Source organism: Trachurus trachurus (genome assembly GCF_905171665.1).
Source record: "Trachurus trachurus genome assembly, chromosome: 18".
NCBI classification, from domain to species: Eukaryota; Metazoa; Chordata; class Actinopteri; order Carangiformes; family Carangidae; genus Trachurus; species Trachurus trachurus.
The window spans coordinates 2,145,569-2,162,000 of NC_139909.1; the positions used below are offsets into that span (position 1 = coordinate 2,145,569).

General features: G+C 44.1%; 1 protein-coding gene across 1 annotated transcript in view; it reads left to right on the forward strand.

Moving 5' to 3' along the window:
• LOC311001523 (sialoadhesin-like) overlaps window positions 1-16,432 on the forward strand; it is a gene marked incomplete at its 3' end in the record, with an annotated part of 102,708 nt that overhangs the window by 75,134 nt on the left and 11,142 nt on the right. The window lies entirely within an intron of this gene.

Here is a 16,432-nt window from a genome sequence, read left to right on the forward strand (position 1 = left end):
ATTCCAGGTGTGTCTGACCATTACGGAGGTCAGAGTCACAGACACACCTGGATTAATCAGTTTGTCCAATAATGTAAGACAGGAAATAAAGGAGCTGGTTTAAGTTCAGGATAGTGGAGCTGTGCATAAAGCCTATTCCTTTATTTAGTGGGAGCATTGAAAAAAAACACAAAAAAAACGTTTTAAAGTAACGAAAAAGTTACTTTCTCAGTAACGCATTACTTTTTGGTTTAAGTAACTTTTTAAATGAAGTAACTAGTAACAGTAACTAGTTACTATTTTTCAGTAACTTGCACAACACTGGGTACTTTTACGTAATGGAAATGCAAAAAGGTCGAGTCGAGTAGAGCCAGTACCATGTAGTGGCTTAATTGACCCTTCGCGTAAGCCCCGCCCCCTTGGTTACTGTTGCTACGGCGGGCAAGCTTTCACTCCCAGCCATGCTCCTGGCAGTATTTGGTATCGATTTCAAAGGAAATATCTGTAAATGTCTGGATAAACTGTTCTGAGATCATAGAGAGAAGAAGTCACAAAGATCATTCATAGTTTTCAGTGACGTGACTCGCGCAGGAGGATAAAACATCTGTTCAACGACACGACTGGACAATGTACAGAGCAGCAGTAAGGGCTGGTCATTTTACCGTCTATCAACCCACCAAGACTTAGGTCATCTCACTGGTCATGAAACGTTGTCAAACTGCAAGTTTTTGGGCGATTGTGAACCACATACAGCTTTGGCTGCTGTTTTGTTTTCTCCCAGCGCTGTATCAGTCAGTGAAAGCAGTCCCTGCCTGGAGGATCCCTCGCCTAAAAGCCCAGGTAAAAGCCCTAAAAGCCCAGGTAAAAGCCCTAAAAGCCCAGGTAGAAGCCCTAACAGCCCAGGTAAAAGCCCTAAAAGTCCAGGTAAAAGCCCTAACAGCCCAGGTAAAAGCCCTAAAAGCCCAGGTAAAAGCCCTAACAGCCCAGGTAAAAGCCCTAACAGCCCAGGTAAAAGCCCTAAAAGCCCAGGTAAAAGCCCTAAAAGTACAGCTGTCATTTCGGAGGTGAACATATGGTTATCCCCATATTTACACTTGCTCAAGTCGAAAAAAAAGTCAGCTCGTATCTGAACATCTCTATATTGCTGCCGCCACCGCCGTAGTAGCAGCAGCAACAACAACATCCTTCTCTACAAACAAATGTTTTTCGTCCTAGTCTCAAAATGTGTCCACAAAAGCAAACGTAATGACCATAGACTGTAAAAAGAATGGCCGTAGCACCGTGACGTCACCCATTGGTTTGGGGGAGTCTGTTTTGTGCCGCTACTACGGGGTTTTGAACCGCGCCATGTTGGATTCTACTTGCCATATTTGGAGCGGTGCGGCCGTTAGCCGGCCGAGAGCCCGCCCACTGGCCTCGAAGCAGTGGTCGCCGGACCTGTCACTCAACGGTTCTGCGCCCTAATTGGCCAGAACTTTAAACCTAATAACAGTAAAACGGTAGAGTTTAAAAAAAATTCACCCCCCTCAGAGTGTGTGCGGGGGTAGAAACTATCGGTTGAGACCAAAAAAATGAAATGTACCAGGCTGTAAATATGTTTTTTTAAGCTGTAAAATCGGCTATTTTAACATGGGGCTCAATTGGAGTTGCTCCCTTCTGGAGCCAGCCCCCAGAGGAAGCCCAGGGGATTGCAGCTTTTTGAACGCGGAAGTGAGCTTCACTCCTCAGACCGACAACTGCCCCCTTGGTAATGACTCACTGCGGAAAGCTTGCCAGGCCTATAGTTACGGTTGCTAACGTAGGATTGGACAATAGCCGTTTGTGGGAGGAGTTGGCGAAGGGTCAATTGCCCAGGAAATAAATGTAAGTCAGTGTGATGTCAGAGCTATAGAGTGAGGTCAGAGGTCAGTAGTGAACTCTGTTGTGAATTGATCAGAAATGTTTTAATGTTTCATGGTTTATTAAATTATAATCTCATGTTGTTTTTGATGTTGTTTGTGTCGACTACAGATCTTCATTCAGTCTGGATCAAGATTCTCCTGCTTGTTGTTGCTGTTGCTCTCAGCTATTTCTGTCTTAATGAAGTGACTAAGAAGACAGTGGGTATGTAGTGTGTCTGTGTGTGTGTGCTTGGAGGAGACTTTCAAGAGCTGGGCTGTGATGTGAGGTCTGTAGATATTTACTCATCAGAACAAACATCAGGGCCTGTATTTATCAAGCTTCTTAGTGTAACCTTGAGGATTGGTCTAGCACACAGGGGCTTCAATTAAGGAGGCCACAACAGTCAGTGTGGGTCAATCATAATATGCCATTTATTTACAATAAATCAAATTCTAAAATAACACAGTCAATGAAGAACAAGAAGACAGACAGTCATGTCACGCCTGGGGGACCAACCACCCACTGCCTAGGACACTAGGAGTAAACTAAATATCAAAAAGAAATATAAACCCAACACACTTCAAATAAAGACACCACACTAATTAAATGTGCAACCACAAACCATATCACCATCTAAAGTGAACTCCCAGCATCTCAACCACACCGGTGAATGGAGGACCCCACCAGCCGCAACACTAGAAACAGAAGAGTACAGAATGTTAAAATCCTAAAACTAAGCAAACTCAAATTTAAAATAATAAAAAGACAATAAAATCAATATAATATATAAAATACTAAACTAAAATAAACGACAGTCAGTGCTTTGCCTAAAAGCAAAAGAAAGCACTGTTAATTTAGTTTGTAGGACATAAAAGTATGAGGTTTAAATTATGATATTTTTTGCATACCTCTGTATTTTAATACAGTCAAGGTTTCAGTCCTACAAACAAATGATAGACCCACAATTAAAATCATTAAAACACAGATACCTCAGGGTGCATGAATGCACCCCTACGTTACCCTAACAATTAAAATACTACCCTGATAAAACAATTCTAAAAACCCCAAAAGTCTATCTTACCAGAGCAGAGAGTCAACAGTCACAGCCACACAAAGGATTTGGAGAGAGTGACTCCTGGAGTCACACCTGCTACTAATCAGCCTCTCCTCAGTTCCTGTCTCCTCTGATTGGTCTCTGCTGCTTCTCGTGACCTACTGCTACATTAGAATTACTCCTAAGAACACTGCTAAAGGTGCCTTCACACCGGACTTTTTATTTTTGTCGCTGGCGACAAGTTTACATATTAAGTCAATGCAAAGGAGCGACTGAGCGATTAATCACTCAGGTGAAACATCGCTGGGGCTCCAAGCGACAGCGACCAAGTGACGGAGTGAGAAATCCCAAGTCTCTGGACGTCAGTCGCTCGTCGCTCAGCACTGATTGGCTGCCGTTATCTATGCTTAACTATGTCAACTACTGAAATCATGGAAACGTAATACAACTCTACCGGTCCGGCAGAGCAAAGCCGGCTTGACGTTGTACGACGCTTGTGGGACTTCCACAACTGGTAAACGGCGGGAGCAGGTACAATGTCAGTCGTGCTGGATCGATACAAATGGGAAGAAAAGAGCGACTCCGAGCAGGTGAAATTCACTGGAATCACTTGAATGACGTCATCAGAGGCTCATTATGCTTCATAATCACAATTTAAAGACCACAGAGAATGCTTTAAAATAACCAAAAAGGATCATTGGAGGGGGACTTTAAGACTTTCATTTGTTTTTAAAGCACTTCATGGGTTAGCACTGAGTATAGCCCCCATGTAGCTTTCCAGCAGCTAGTTGACCAGGTCCACCCAGGTTGTGATCCTTGAAGGTCCTATATCATTTCTGGCAGTGTTGGGCAGTAGCGACGTTACAAGTAGCGGCATTAGTAACTTAACTACATTTCTCAGTAGCGTGGTCGTAACGTTGCTGTTTCTACATCAAATAGCTTTTCAGTAGTTAAGCTTTTTTGCGCTGCTCAGAGACTGGGCAGATCTGTCCCACTTGCTTTCTCCCTGACTCCGTTGTTGGAGATCTCCCACACAGTAATAGAAATACACCCCCCCCCCCGCACGGCTGAAGCCGGCTTGAGCTCACGGGCGCGAGGCTGCTGCAGGAGATGCTTTGGTTGGGTTTAGGCAATGAAGAAAGGAGTTGGTTAAGTTTAGTAAAAAGACCAGGTAGAGGCTAGACAGGCCAGAAGCATAATGAACATTATATGTCATTAATATGAAGTATTTGCTTGTTTTGCAATTAGTTATGCACATGATCCGTTTGACCCCAAAAAGGAAAAAAGGATCAATGCGCATTGCACACTGCACAGCCTCCGGTTCCTTTCTGATTACGTCCGTTCGGAGTGGGGGGGTTTCCCCCAATAGCCTTTTCGGAATAGCGGGGTCTTTAGAAAAAATAGAAAACCCCGCTATTACGATGAATGGAAGTCTATTGTCGGAAAGGCGGGGTGTAACCGCAGGCAGGAAGAGGTAGGACAAATGACAAGAGAGGAGAAGCTGTTACACAAATATTATTTTTGCACTATTAAAATGAACATTTTTTGCTGATATGTTTGTCTTAAAGTTTTATTGATCACTAGAGAGCAATGACTTGGAATGAAGTTGGTTTGACGTAAAAAAAAAAAAAAAAAAAAAAGCTTTAGTCGTTTTATTGTAGCGTAGCTTGCTACATTTCTCTGGTGGGTAGCTTCAGTGTAGTGAAGCTTCATTTCATGAAGAGTAACTTGTAGCTTAGCTCACTGCATTTTCCAAGTAGCTTGCCCAACACTGATTTCTGGTGCAGAACCTTCTACAACATTCAGTGTCTGTTTTCAAAAAAGGGGGTTTTGCCCTCTGTGTCGGTTGATAAATAGTTTTTATTCTTAAAGCAGAAGTGAGCGATCCGGTGGTTTTGTCTAACTTCCTGTCAGCAGATGGAGTTAGCAGTCCCCGCCCTCGTCCCAACGTCACCACATTCACGCGCATCCCTTGGCTGCACACACAGAGAGGACCGCCCCTTTATGCCGTTCTCTCTCCTCATTGGATAAAGGTTATAGTGACTGACAGACCCGTGTTTCGGACCAAACACTCTATACAAGTGATTGTTGTTGGAAGATACAACTATTTAAGACTTATATTAACACAAACATTCCGCTTACTTCTGCTTTAAGTTTGAGAGTAGGACAAAATTTCACAAATTCTCAGCACTAGCTAGACTAAAATGGTACTACAGAGGCTTGATAAATATGACCCCAGGTCTTCATCTTGTTACTATGAAGACCAGTCAGAAAAGCTGTCAGATGTGCAGACCTTCACAGTGACACATGACCAGGCTTCTGAGTCTCTGATTGGTCTGGAGGATTCATGATCATGGACGAATCGCTTCACTGTTGACTGACACTAGGAGCGGAAAACACATCATCTCCTGTTCTTTGTGTCAATTTCAGAACCTCTTCCTGACTGGAGCATTCGTCTGCTATCTACCCGGAGTGTCCTGTTTCTCCTGTCTCTCCTGTTCCTCCTGGGTCTCCTGAGCTATGGTTATGGAGTTTATGTCTGTGTTGGAATTTTTAAAAACATGAAGAAAAAAGGAGGTTTGTATATATATATATATTCATATATGTGTGTGTCAGTAGAATTGTTGTTTATTAAAGAGACCCCGAGGAGTTTGTATTTGGTTATTGTAATGGTAAATTTGAATCTTTCTATGTTTCAATCATTTGAGATGGCTCTCCATTCCGACACACCTCCACTCTGACACCCCGCTGTTCTGAAATACCCCCACTTCGAAACACCGCTGTTCCGGCACGTCCGTTCGGAGTGGGGGGGTTTCCCCAATAGCCTTTTCGGAATAGCGGGGTCTTTAGAAAAAATAGAAAACCCCGCTATTACGATGAATGGAAGTCTATTTTCGGAAAGGCGGTGTTTCAGAAAGGCGGGGTGTGACCGTCCCTACAACCTGCTTTTCCCCCAAATCTCCTTTTGTTTGTTACCCATTTGTGTATTTTAATGTCAAGACCTCTTAACACAAAACCCTGCAGGATGCCCCAGGTGTGAAACACTCCCTCGGGGGTCGGTGCCAATACCTGCAACAGACAAAAGGGTGTGAAAACACTCAGTACATTTACATGACACTTGAAAAAACCAAATTATTGCCTTAATCCGACTAGAACTGGACAACTGAAGTGCATGAACTGCAGTGCCTTAAGCCTCGTTTCCACTGTCAGTACGGATCGGTACGGGTACGGTTCGGGTTGGATATGGTCAGCTTTGCGTTTCCATTGTATAAAGGACCTTCAGGGGTAGGCAGAGTGCGTGTGTCAAAGCGTCACTACGTAAATGCCCCCACGCACCCCGACTACTGCCGACCAGAGCGATTGATATAACAGAGTGGCGATAGGACTCCCATAGAAATACAGACAAATTATAAGTCATAAAGTGGTAATAATCTTTGCCATGTACAGTAACCATGTTGACTTAACAAAATAAAATTTATTAGACTGATCGGTTCATTGTAAAACATTTATTTATTTACGTAAATGTGGTGATTTCAGTACGTAGCCAGAGGCAGCCCTGCTCACTTTTCATTCAATCAAACTGTTGCCACTGCCACAGTTGTTAAATTTCATCAATGAGACCAACATTAATCTCATAACAATAATTTAACCAGCCAGCGGTAAACCTCTAAAAGCTTATAGATATGTTACTTGGCTCGTTTTCTCCCCTGGGATGAGGACGGAGCTAATTTCTATTAGCCCGTCTATGGTGTTTTACATTATACGTTAGCATTAAGCTAGCTGACTTTATGCTTCGTTGTGACACTGGCTGTGTGTGTTTTGAACGTTGTTTCAAACTATGTGGGTTTGATTGAACATCTTTGATGCTTAAATACATATTGCCGTGTTGTGATATTTACCAAAATCATATATATCACAACAGCCGCAGTATATTGCTTTACTCCTCTTTTTATTTAATGTGCCATGCATTTTTACTGTAGGGCAGGCTAGGGCACTAGCCACTGGCTTGCGGTCGGTTGTGTTGTTGTGCTTCAGATATCCGTCGCGCTGCGCGATGATGCCATAAGCTCGACCAATCACCAGCTCGCAGTGCTTTGGCTCCTCCCCAAGGGAACCGGTCCTGTGTGCTCGGTACCCCACCCAGAAGGGTTACAAAAATGGTAACAGGTACCATGGGACCAGTACGGTTCCATGGTAGTGGAAACGCTCAAATAAGCGTACCGTTCCGTACCGCATAGTGGAAACGGGTCTTTAGTTCGACTAAAGTCGGAGTTCTCCAACTCCGATTAAGACACCCAGATAATGCGATTGGAATTAGATTTTCTCCGTCATGTATACACCTTAGTCGGACTGAAGCTGGACAATGCATGTGCGCATGCTCCACAACAGTAGACGGCACCAAGTGGAGCAGAGAAGCCGCCTGAACCCGGCAAAGTAAAGAAAAAAACCCAACGTCAACGCCGATTCAATGCATTTCACACAGCGCCACCAGCAAGAGTGTTTTATTAAAAAGAGAGAGAGAGAGGAAAAGAGGAATCCCGTATACTATTCTCAGCGTGAATCCGGCCCAGACTGACACGTCTGGTCGGGAACTGCAGTTGAGAATTTATTATTAAAGCAGAAGTGAGTGGTCCGGTCGTTTTGGCTAATGCTGCGTTCCAGGCAGGCTTTTGAAACCGTAAATTACAGCTTCAAGTCACAACTTACGACTTTGTAGCGTTCCAGGCAACCCACTCGTGTTTTTCCGACCTGTTTTACCGGTGAAAGTCACTATAACGGCCACTCGTAACTTCCGACCGGTGAACTCGTACCAGATCGAACTGGTACCACTTCACGGTCGGAAAAATACGAGTTTCCTTGAACGCACCATAACAGTCCTCGTCCCTACGTCGCCACATTCACGGCGTCCCTTGGCTGCACACACAGCCCTGCATGCCGTTCTCTCTCCTCATTGGATAAAAACTGTAGGATACGATAAATGTTTTCTCCTGGGCTCAGAGCAGAGCAGAGTGACTGACAGACCCGTGTTTCAGACCAAACACTCTATAGAAGTGATTGGTGTCGGAAGATACAACTATTTAAGACTTATATTAACACAAATATATCACTCACTTCTGCTTTAAGCTTACTAAGTTGTTTATTCAGTTTTATACGAGTTCACAGAAAAGTCAACAGGACAGGGGGCGTATTAACCTGCTGAAACAGCGGGTGACGCCGCATGATTAAGCTCTGCATGTGAACGTACTGACTGTCTGAGTATAGGACTGACCCCTGCAACAGACAAAAGGATATGGAACACACCTTAGTTCCAGGTATAAGGGGCTGTGTCCACCAAACACGTTTTTAGCTAAGCGCTTTCCCAGCGCTTAGCGCTCTCTCCCTCCCTCGTCAGAATGCCGCTGTTGCTAGGTTACAAAACGAGTCCTCTGACACTTCCGTGTTCCGGCCTTGTTTAATGTAAACACTACAACGAGTGTCAGAAATACACAACAGCATTAGCAGCAGCTTTTGACATGGACCCTGAGGTCGGCCTACCTTCAATACAAGTGTGGGTCATGATAAAAACCGAGCCACGTCTCCGGTTGTGTTGCTGTGGTAACGTATGTCCCGCCCCTTCTTGATTCTGATTGGTCAGTGTGGGGAAAAGTGACATTACGAGCGCGGCGCTGTTCTAAAAGTTGAACAGATTTCAACTCGAAGCGCTGTGAGCGCCGCGACAAAAAGAAGCAAGCGGAGCGCCGAGGGTGTTTTTCCGCCGAGGGCGCTGAGCGCTGTGAGCGCCGACTCAATAGGGTTTAAATGGAAAGTAGATGCCCAGAGCGCTAAAAACGCGTCGGTGGACACGGCCCCTAAATGTTTAGGTCTCCCCATTCTCGGGGTCTTTCCTTTACCTTTACCATTCGGGTGAGGACTGACCTTTCATTGCAAGGAAATAAAAACTTGTCGGCCGACATAAGTCTCTATTTCATTATTCACCAACAATGAACCGCTAAAAATTTCCATGACATTATAATTAAGAGTCTTATATTAATGTGGATAAATCTGTGTTACCACTTGTTAATGGGTCCTTGTTCTATAAATATATTGCTCTGTCTTTATAGTTATTTTGATACTAATATTTAGTGGTTGACTCACCCAGAATTAGCTAGTTTCGGTTTCCAGGACGCTGCCCGGCGGGTCATGGGAATAACGCCACTGGATCGCTAATTGGCATCGTTTGGAACTACGACGGTAGTCCGGTCGTCCGTCTTGCGCCGTTCCAAGAATTTCACCATGCGCGCTGAGGCTCATGGGAAATGTAGTGTGAAAACACTTCGCTTTCCAAAACTCCTTGTTGTTCTTTTAATATTTTAATCTGTTGTTGTTGTTTGTGTTGGTTTTTGTTTTCTACTACAGAATGTCTTCCAGTTCAGATCAAGGTTCTCCTGATTCTGTTGGCTGTCCTGAGTGTTGCTGCTTCTGGTTCCATCATCATAGTGTATACAGGGGCTAACAACACACAAGGTATAAAGTGTGTGTGTGTGTGTGTGTGTGTGTGTGTGTGTGTGTGTGTGTGTGTGTGTGTGTGTGTGTGTGTGTGTGTGTGTGTGTGTGTGTGTGTGTGTGTGTGTGTAGATTGTCTATTTGTGTAATGTTCCCTCCGCTCTCTACAGCAGCTCTTAGACAGACAGACAGATAGTTCTGGTGCTAAAGGAGAGTCCACACAGGTCAACAGGACTGACCTCCACCCCCCCACCCTTCTCTAGAGCTCCACAGTGTCTCCATGCCTGGACTCTGAGGACAGAGACAGGAACATGGATCAGTGACGTCATGCAGGATATAGTTCAGAGGTCAAAGGTCAGGACTGATTTGAACTGGACCAGGCTCATGTTTCTGTTTATCTCATCCACAGACTTTTTCACGTATGAAGCCGTTTATTACTTCTTCCTGACTCTGTTTTCCCTGGTTGGTCCTCCTGCTGTCATCGAGACCATTAAGATTCATATACAAGGTAGGATGTATCATGTGTGTCACATCAGTCTTGAACTGAAGTCTGATTGGTATACCAAAGTCTTTGAGTCTACCCATGGTTAACACAATCAAAGGCCTTGGTAAAATCAACAAACAGAGCAGCACAGTGTTTCTTCTGGTCCAAGACATCACAGATGTCATTAAAGGGATAGTTCATCCAAAACTGAAATTGCACTCATTATCTCCTCCCCCTCATGTGGACTAAGGGCTGGAAGAAGTTTCAGAGTCCTCCGTGGCTTCTCTGAGTTACAGGGGGTCTCGGCGTAGCAGTGCATGTCCATATAACGGTTGCAAATGGATACCAACTGTCTTCGTAACAAAAAGACACACCAAAAAACATCCAAATACCTCCATGCTGCTCGTATGAAATGTCCGTCTTGTATTGAAGCCCCGAAATGCTAAATTGTCCCGAAAAAAATTAAACAAGTCTATATTTCAAGCTTGTTTGTAGCGGAAGCTTCTCGAAGCTCCTCTTCCTGGTTCGTCAAATTTGGACGAACTGGGAAGAGGACAGACCCTGGTTCGTCCAAAGAGGAGCTTCGAGAAGCTTCCGCTACAAACAAGCTTGAAATATAGACGGACATTACATATGAGCAGCATGGAGGTATTTGGATGTCTTTTGGTGTGTCTTTTTGCAGAGATGGGACCAAGTCACACATGTGCAAGTCTCAAGTAAGTCTCAAGTCTTAACCTTCAAGTCTCAAGTAAGTCCCAAGTCATTTTTCTTTGGGCAAGTCAAAAAGGAATTCAATTCAATTCAAAGTCAAGTCAAGTCACCTTATTATTGCAATTTCACCCGCAGAATCTGATCTAAATAAAGTGAAGACAATATATTAGAATAGAATAGAATAGAATAGAATAGAATAGAAAAGAAAATCTATTATATTCTATCATGACAACACCATTCTCAGCCTGCACTCATACCAGCCCCGGCTGCAGAACCAAATCAAAGGGGGGGCATTACATCTTTTCAGGGGGGCGCACTTTTTAAAAATATAATAGAGTGTCGTCCTCCTCCCCCCTTCACAAGCACACACACACACACACACACCACTTGAAATAGGGGGGTCTGGGGGCAGTCCCCCAGAAAAAAAAACATTTTTAACACATAAATGAGGCATTCTGGTGCACTCTGAGGAGAAATAGGGGGGAAAGACAACATTGCTTCAGATAAAAAAAACAAACAAAAAAAACAGATTCAGTAGCCTACTGACTGGGGTTCCTATCATTGTAATGGCAAGAATGGCTAGAGTATGAAACTGGTCTGGGGAGCTGTGGCTGGAGAACAAAAACAAAACTCAGTTTTTAAATCTTTCGCCCTGGACCAGCCTTCAAGGGCCTGATTCCTCTGCTTCACCATGGAGCTCACTGTCTCCTTCCACACTTCTGCCCTATTTTCATCTTTATGTTGATAGCTGTAGCTACTGTCAGATAGCCTATTAATATAAGACCCACACATGCTTTAGCTTTATACTGCTGAATAATTGGAGCGGACATGTCCTGAGATTTTCAGCCTTCTATGATTATAGAATAAAGCCTTTTACAGCATGTACACACGCAGCGCGAGCACAAACACACGAGCACACACACACGCACACACGCACGCACACACACACACACACACACACACACACACACACACACACACACACACACCGGTTCTTCTCCTGCTCAGCTGTGATCGTGCCTCAGGTTGCTGCTCTGTCCTACCAGAGGCAGTTTTAGTTTGTGGCGGTGGTCGGAAAAGAATTTCCTAATATCCATTGATATCAGTTTTTAATTAGCTTACACGTTTCCTCTCGCTCCGAGACGGCAGTGTGAATGTAAACAAACTTCCGCGCGTCACTTGCAGCAGCACGTACGCGTCACGTGACACAAGCCGAGACGTATCTTCCATAATGAATTAAATCATAATGAAATATTTTTTTGTATTTTAAATTTTACTGATTTCAGTTAACTGAATATGAATTAATACAATGTGACACACAAAACAAATTATGACTCCTCCCCAAAAAAAATTCAGTAGGAAAAAAAACTCATTGCTCCTCCAGCCAATGGGGGGGCAAGGAGGCACGGGCGGGGGGGCACTGCCCCCCTAATTGACCCCCTGACACCGGGGCTGACTCATACCAAGTAGTTTTAGATATTAATTTGATATTTTATATTCAAAAGTCAAAGAATGTGGAACATTGAAACATCCCAGGATGCTATGAGTGACAGGCAAACAGCCAACCAGCTAACAGCTGTGTAGTCACTGCAGATTCTGCAGCAGTGAGAACGTGAGGTCTGAAGGAGAGAAGATGAAAAAAAGGACACATTAGCTTCTCGCTATGGTAACGCTGGTAACAGGTGACTGTTACCGTATGTCTATGGTTACTGTGCGTCTGACCCGTCTCTGAACAGCGGCGGCAACGCGGCGTTAATGAAGCAGCGCCAGGCCGCTCACCGTCACAAAACAAAAAAAAACACAGACAGAGCTTGTGCCGTGCCGGTGAGAAATTCAGCAGTGGCGGCTGGTCATTCAAGTCATTCAAGTCATCGTGTCTCAAGTCAAGTCAAGTTCCGAGTCTTTAACCTCCAAGTCTGAGTCAAGTCAAGTCTTTTATTTTTTGTCAAGTCAAGTCAAGTTACATCAAAATAGTGACTTGAGTCGACTCGAGTCCAAGTCACAGTGACTCGAGTCCCCATCTCTGTCTTTTTGTTATGAAGACAGTTGGTCTCCATTTGCAACCGTTATATGGACATGCACTGCTACGCCGAGACCCCCTGTAACTCAGAGAAGCCACGGAGGACTCTGAAACTTCTCCCAGCCCTTAGTCCACATGAGGGGGAGGAGATAATTTCAATTTTGGGTGAACTATCCCTTTAAAGACCCCCTCCAATCATCCTTTTTTAGCTATTTTAAAGCGTTTTTAGTGGAGAGGAGATTAAAACATACTGATGCTGCTGTCTGATGACATCCTGTGTGGTTGTGCTTTGTGGTTTGTTGTCTCTCAGGCCAACAGGTGCAGGTGGAGGAGGGGGAGGAGTCTGTTAAGCTGCCCTTCAAGACCAGAGCTGAGCTGTCTGGAGACATCAGAGTGGAGTGGAGAGACAGAGACAACAGGAACGTCCATGTGTAATAGAACGGTTCTGTAGAACAGGACCTGGGGCCGGATTCACCAATATGTTCTTAAGAAAGATCTTAAGAAATGTCTTAAGAAGAAAATTAAGAAGTTCATAAGAAAGTTCTTAAGTGCAATTCCGCAATATTTTCTTAAAGGTGTACAGAAAAGAAAATTGAATTTAAGCCCACTCTGGTTCATAACATTAGTGTAATAACTCATCTTTCAGACGATGTAGGCCAAACTTTGTGCAAAATTCTATTTTTGAGTAAATCCGGGATGAAAGTGTGTATTTTAGTGTAGTTTTTTTTTTTCGCATTGGATAATGCAGGCGCACGGATTATACGTCAGCCTGTACACGATTCACCAGCCACTGATATTGGATCCGTAATCCATCATTCAAACATCTGACACACACACACACACACGGAGCTCGGTCTCGTCCCAAGCTTTGAATATCCCGCCCGCTCGATAACGACCAACCAAATTCGTTTTCCTTACTCGGGTAAACTCGTGTTGCAGCTTGTGACAACTCGGCGCGACAAACAGGACAAACGGCCATTTCTGTACACCTTTAAGAACTGTCTTAAGAACAGTCATTTCTTACGAATTTCTTATTTTTCCTACTTAAGAACTTCTTAAAATACGTCATTGCATTGCATTCACCATCAAACAGCATAGCAGGTAGAGTGTGGAGTTTTCTTCGTTGCAGTTTGTAAACAAAACATTGAAACTGGCCCCTCCTCTGGGGCTAAGCTGTGTAGCCCCCTGCCCCAGACAGCAGCAGTTGTCAGGACTGCAAAGAAAAAGAAATACAGTCTGAGTGAAGCTCTGGAGCCGTGAGCTGATAACCGACCGTGACAGGAGCCTCTGGTGTTAGCGGCGGATGCTAACCGCTAGTTAGCATCGAGCTATCTCACTATAAGTAGCCTACCCTGTGTCGGTCGGGAATCGGTCCGCTGCTCCAGCGCTTCACTCAGACTGTATTTCTTTTTCTTTGCAGTCCTGACTGCTGCTGCTGAGGGAGAGAGACTCTCGTTAGCATCAGAGACAGCTAAGTTAGTGCAGCTAGCAGCCCTCAGCCTCCTACTCTGCTCCACATACACTATATTACCAAAAGTATTCGCTCACCTGCCTTTACTCATTCTATGAACTGAAGTGCCAACCCATTCCTAACTCATAGAATTCAATATGATGTCGGTCCACCTTTTGCAGCTATTACAGCTTCAACTCTTCTGGGAAGACTGTCCACAAGGTTGAGGAGAGTGTTTATAGGAATTTTTGACCATTCTTCCAAAAGCGCATTGGTGAGGTCACACACTGATGTTGGTCGAGAAGGCCTGGCTCTCAGTCTCCGCTCTAATTCATCCCAAAGGTGTTCTATCGGGTTCAGGTCAGGACTCTGTGCAGGCCAGTCAAGTTCATCCACACCAGACTCTGTCATCCACGTCTTTATGGACCTTGCTTTGTGCACTGGTGCACAGTCATGTTGGAAGAGGAAGGGGCCCACTCCAAACTGTTCCCACAAGGTTGGGAGCATGGAATCGTCCAAAATGTTTTGGTAACCTGAAGCATTCAAAGTTCCTTTCACTGGAACTAAGGGAATTTATACACCTGGGGCCAGGCCAAGTGATTAGGACACCTGATTCTGATCATTTGAATGGGTGAGCGAATACTTTTGGTAATATAGTGTAGCTTCACCTGAGCTCTGTCGCTCTCCACACAGGACTAGAAGCCCATAGGTGATAATTAAAACGGATTTCATATGTAAAAGTCTAACATTTATTTTTGGGCACAAATATGACCTAGCTACTAGTCTAAACTTGTCTAAAATTTGTTGAAAAAGGTGATTTTAGAGGTTTACCTATACACCGTAGGAATTTAAGACAGGTCAAGGTTGTCTTAAAGTTAAGAAAAAAGTAAAGAACAAATTTGAGAACTTTGATTTCAAGAATACCATTTGTTCTTAAGTTTTTTCTTAAGAAGAAACTTAAGAACAAAGTTGAGAAAATACTTAAGAACTTTTTTGGAGAATATGACTTCTTCTCTTTTTTCTTCTTAAGACAGAAGTTAAGAAAAAAATGACACTTAAGAAGATTTTTTTTCTTAAAGGGATAGTTCACCCTAGAATGATATTTCGCTCATTATCTACTCACCCTCATGTGGACTAAGGGCTGGAAGAATTATCAGAGTCCACTGTCCCTTCTCTGAGTTACAGGGGGTCTTGGCGTAGCAGTGCATTTCAATGCAACGGTTGCAAAGGGACACCAGAGCTCTTCGTAAAAAACACACACAAAAAAAGGTTCGCACTGAGACGAACCTTGCGCATGCGCGCTGGCAGCGGAAGACAACAGACACTAGGAGCTAATGCTACGAACATGCTTGGAATGTGGACTTATTTAATTTTTTTCGGGACAATTACGCAATTTGGGGCTTCAGCACAAGACGGACATTAGCCTACATACGAGCATCATGGAGGTATTTGGATGTTTTTTTGTGTGTGTTTTTTTACGAAGAGCTCTGGTGTCCCTTTGCAACCGTTGCATTGACATGCACTGCTACACCAAGACCCCCTGTAACTCAGAGAAGGGACGGAGGACTCTGAAAATTCTTCCAGCCCTTAGTCAACATGAGGGTGAGTAGATATAAAATATCATTCTAGGGTGAACTATCCCTTTAAGAACGTTTTGTGAATCTGGCCCCAGGTTTACAGAGGCCGAACAAAGATGAATGAAGTCCTGATGAGGACTGGAGACTTCAGTCTGAGGCTGAGAGATCCCACAGTCACAGACAGCCGAAGATACTACTGCAGAGTCTACAACAAGGACGGAGACTTACTGAGTGTTTCTAGAGGTCACAGGTCCGTGTTGTTAGTTTGACTCTTCTCGCTCCACTAATACAACTCCTCTGATGCCTGTTCAACCAGTCTGATTGGTCAGTTGATCAGTCTGTAGTTATTGATAGAGGTAAAGGCGCTGATGGAGGACGGATGAAGACAGGAGGAAACTGCTGAGTCAGTTCAATGAAGTCAGGTTACACTTCCTGTGTGTGTTGCTTCTTGCTCAGGTGTTTTAGCTTTTATTTATATGCTTTTTTTTTTAAGATAAACATGTTTTATTGTTTCAGCAGAATGCCTCAGTATATAATGTTACAGCACACTGAATATATATACACAAATACATACACACCATGACAGACTGTAGCTGTGTCTCAATTCAGGGGCTGCAGCCTTCGGAGGACCCAGCCTACGCGGTCTCCGGAGGCAACGGCTTCGGAGACTCCTCCGTCGGCCGCATCAACCGTCGGTAAATGGGACGGTCTAGCCTTCAGAGCATTTCCTGATCCCAACGTAAACAACGGCCGAACGTAAACAACGGCCGGACGTTAAACATTTAAAGGTGGC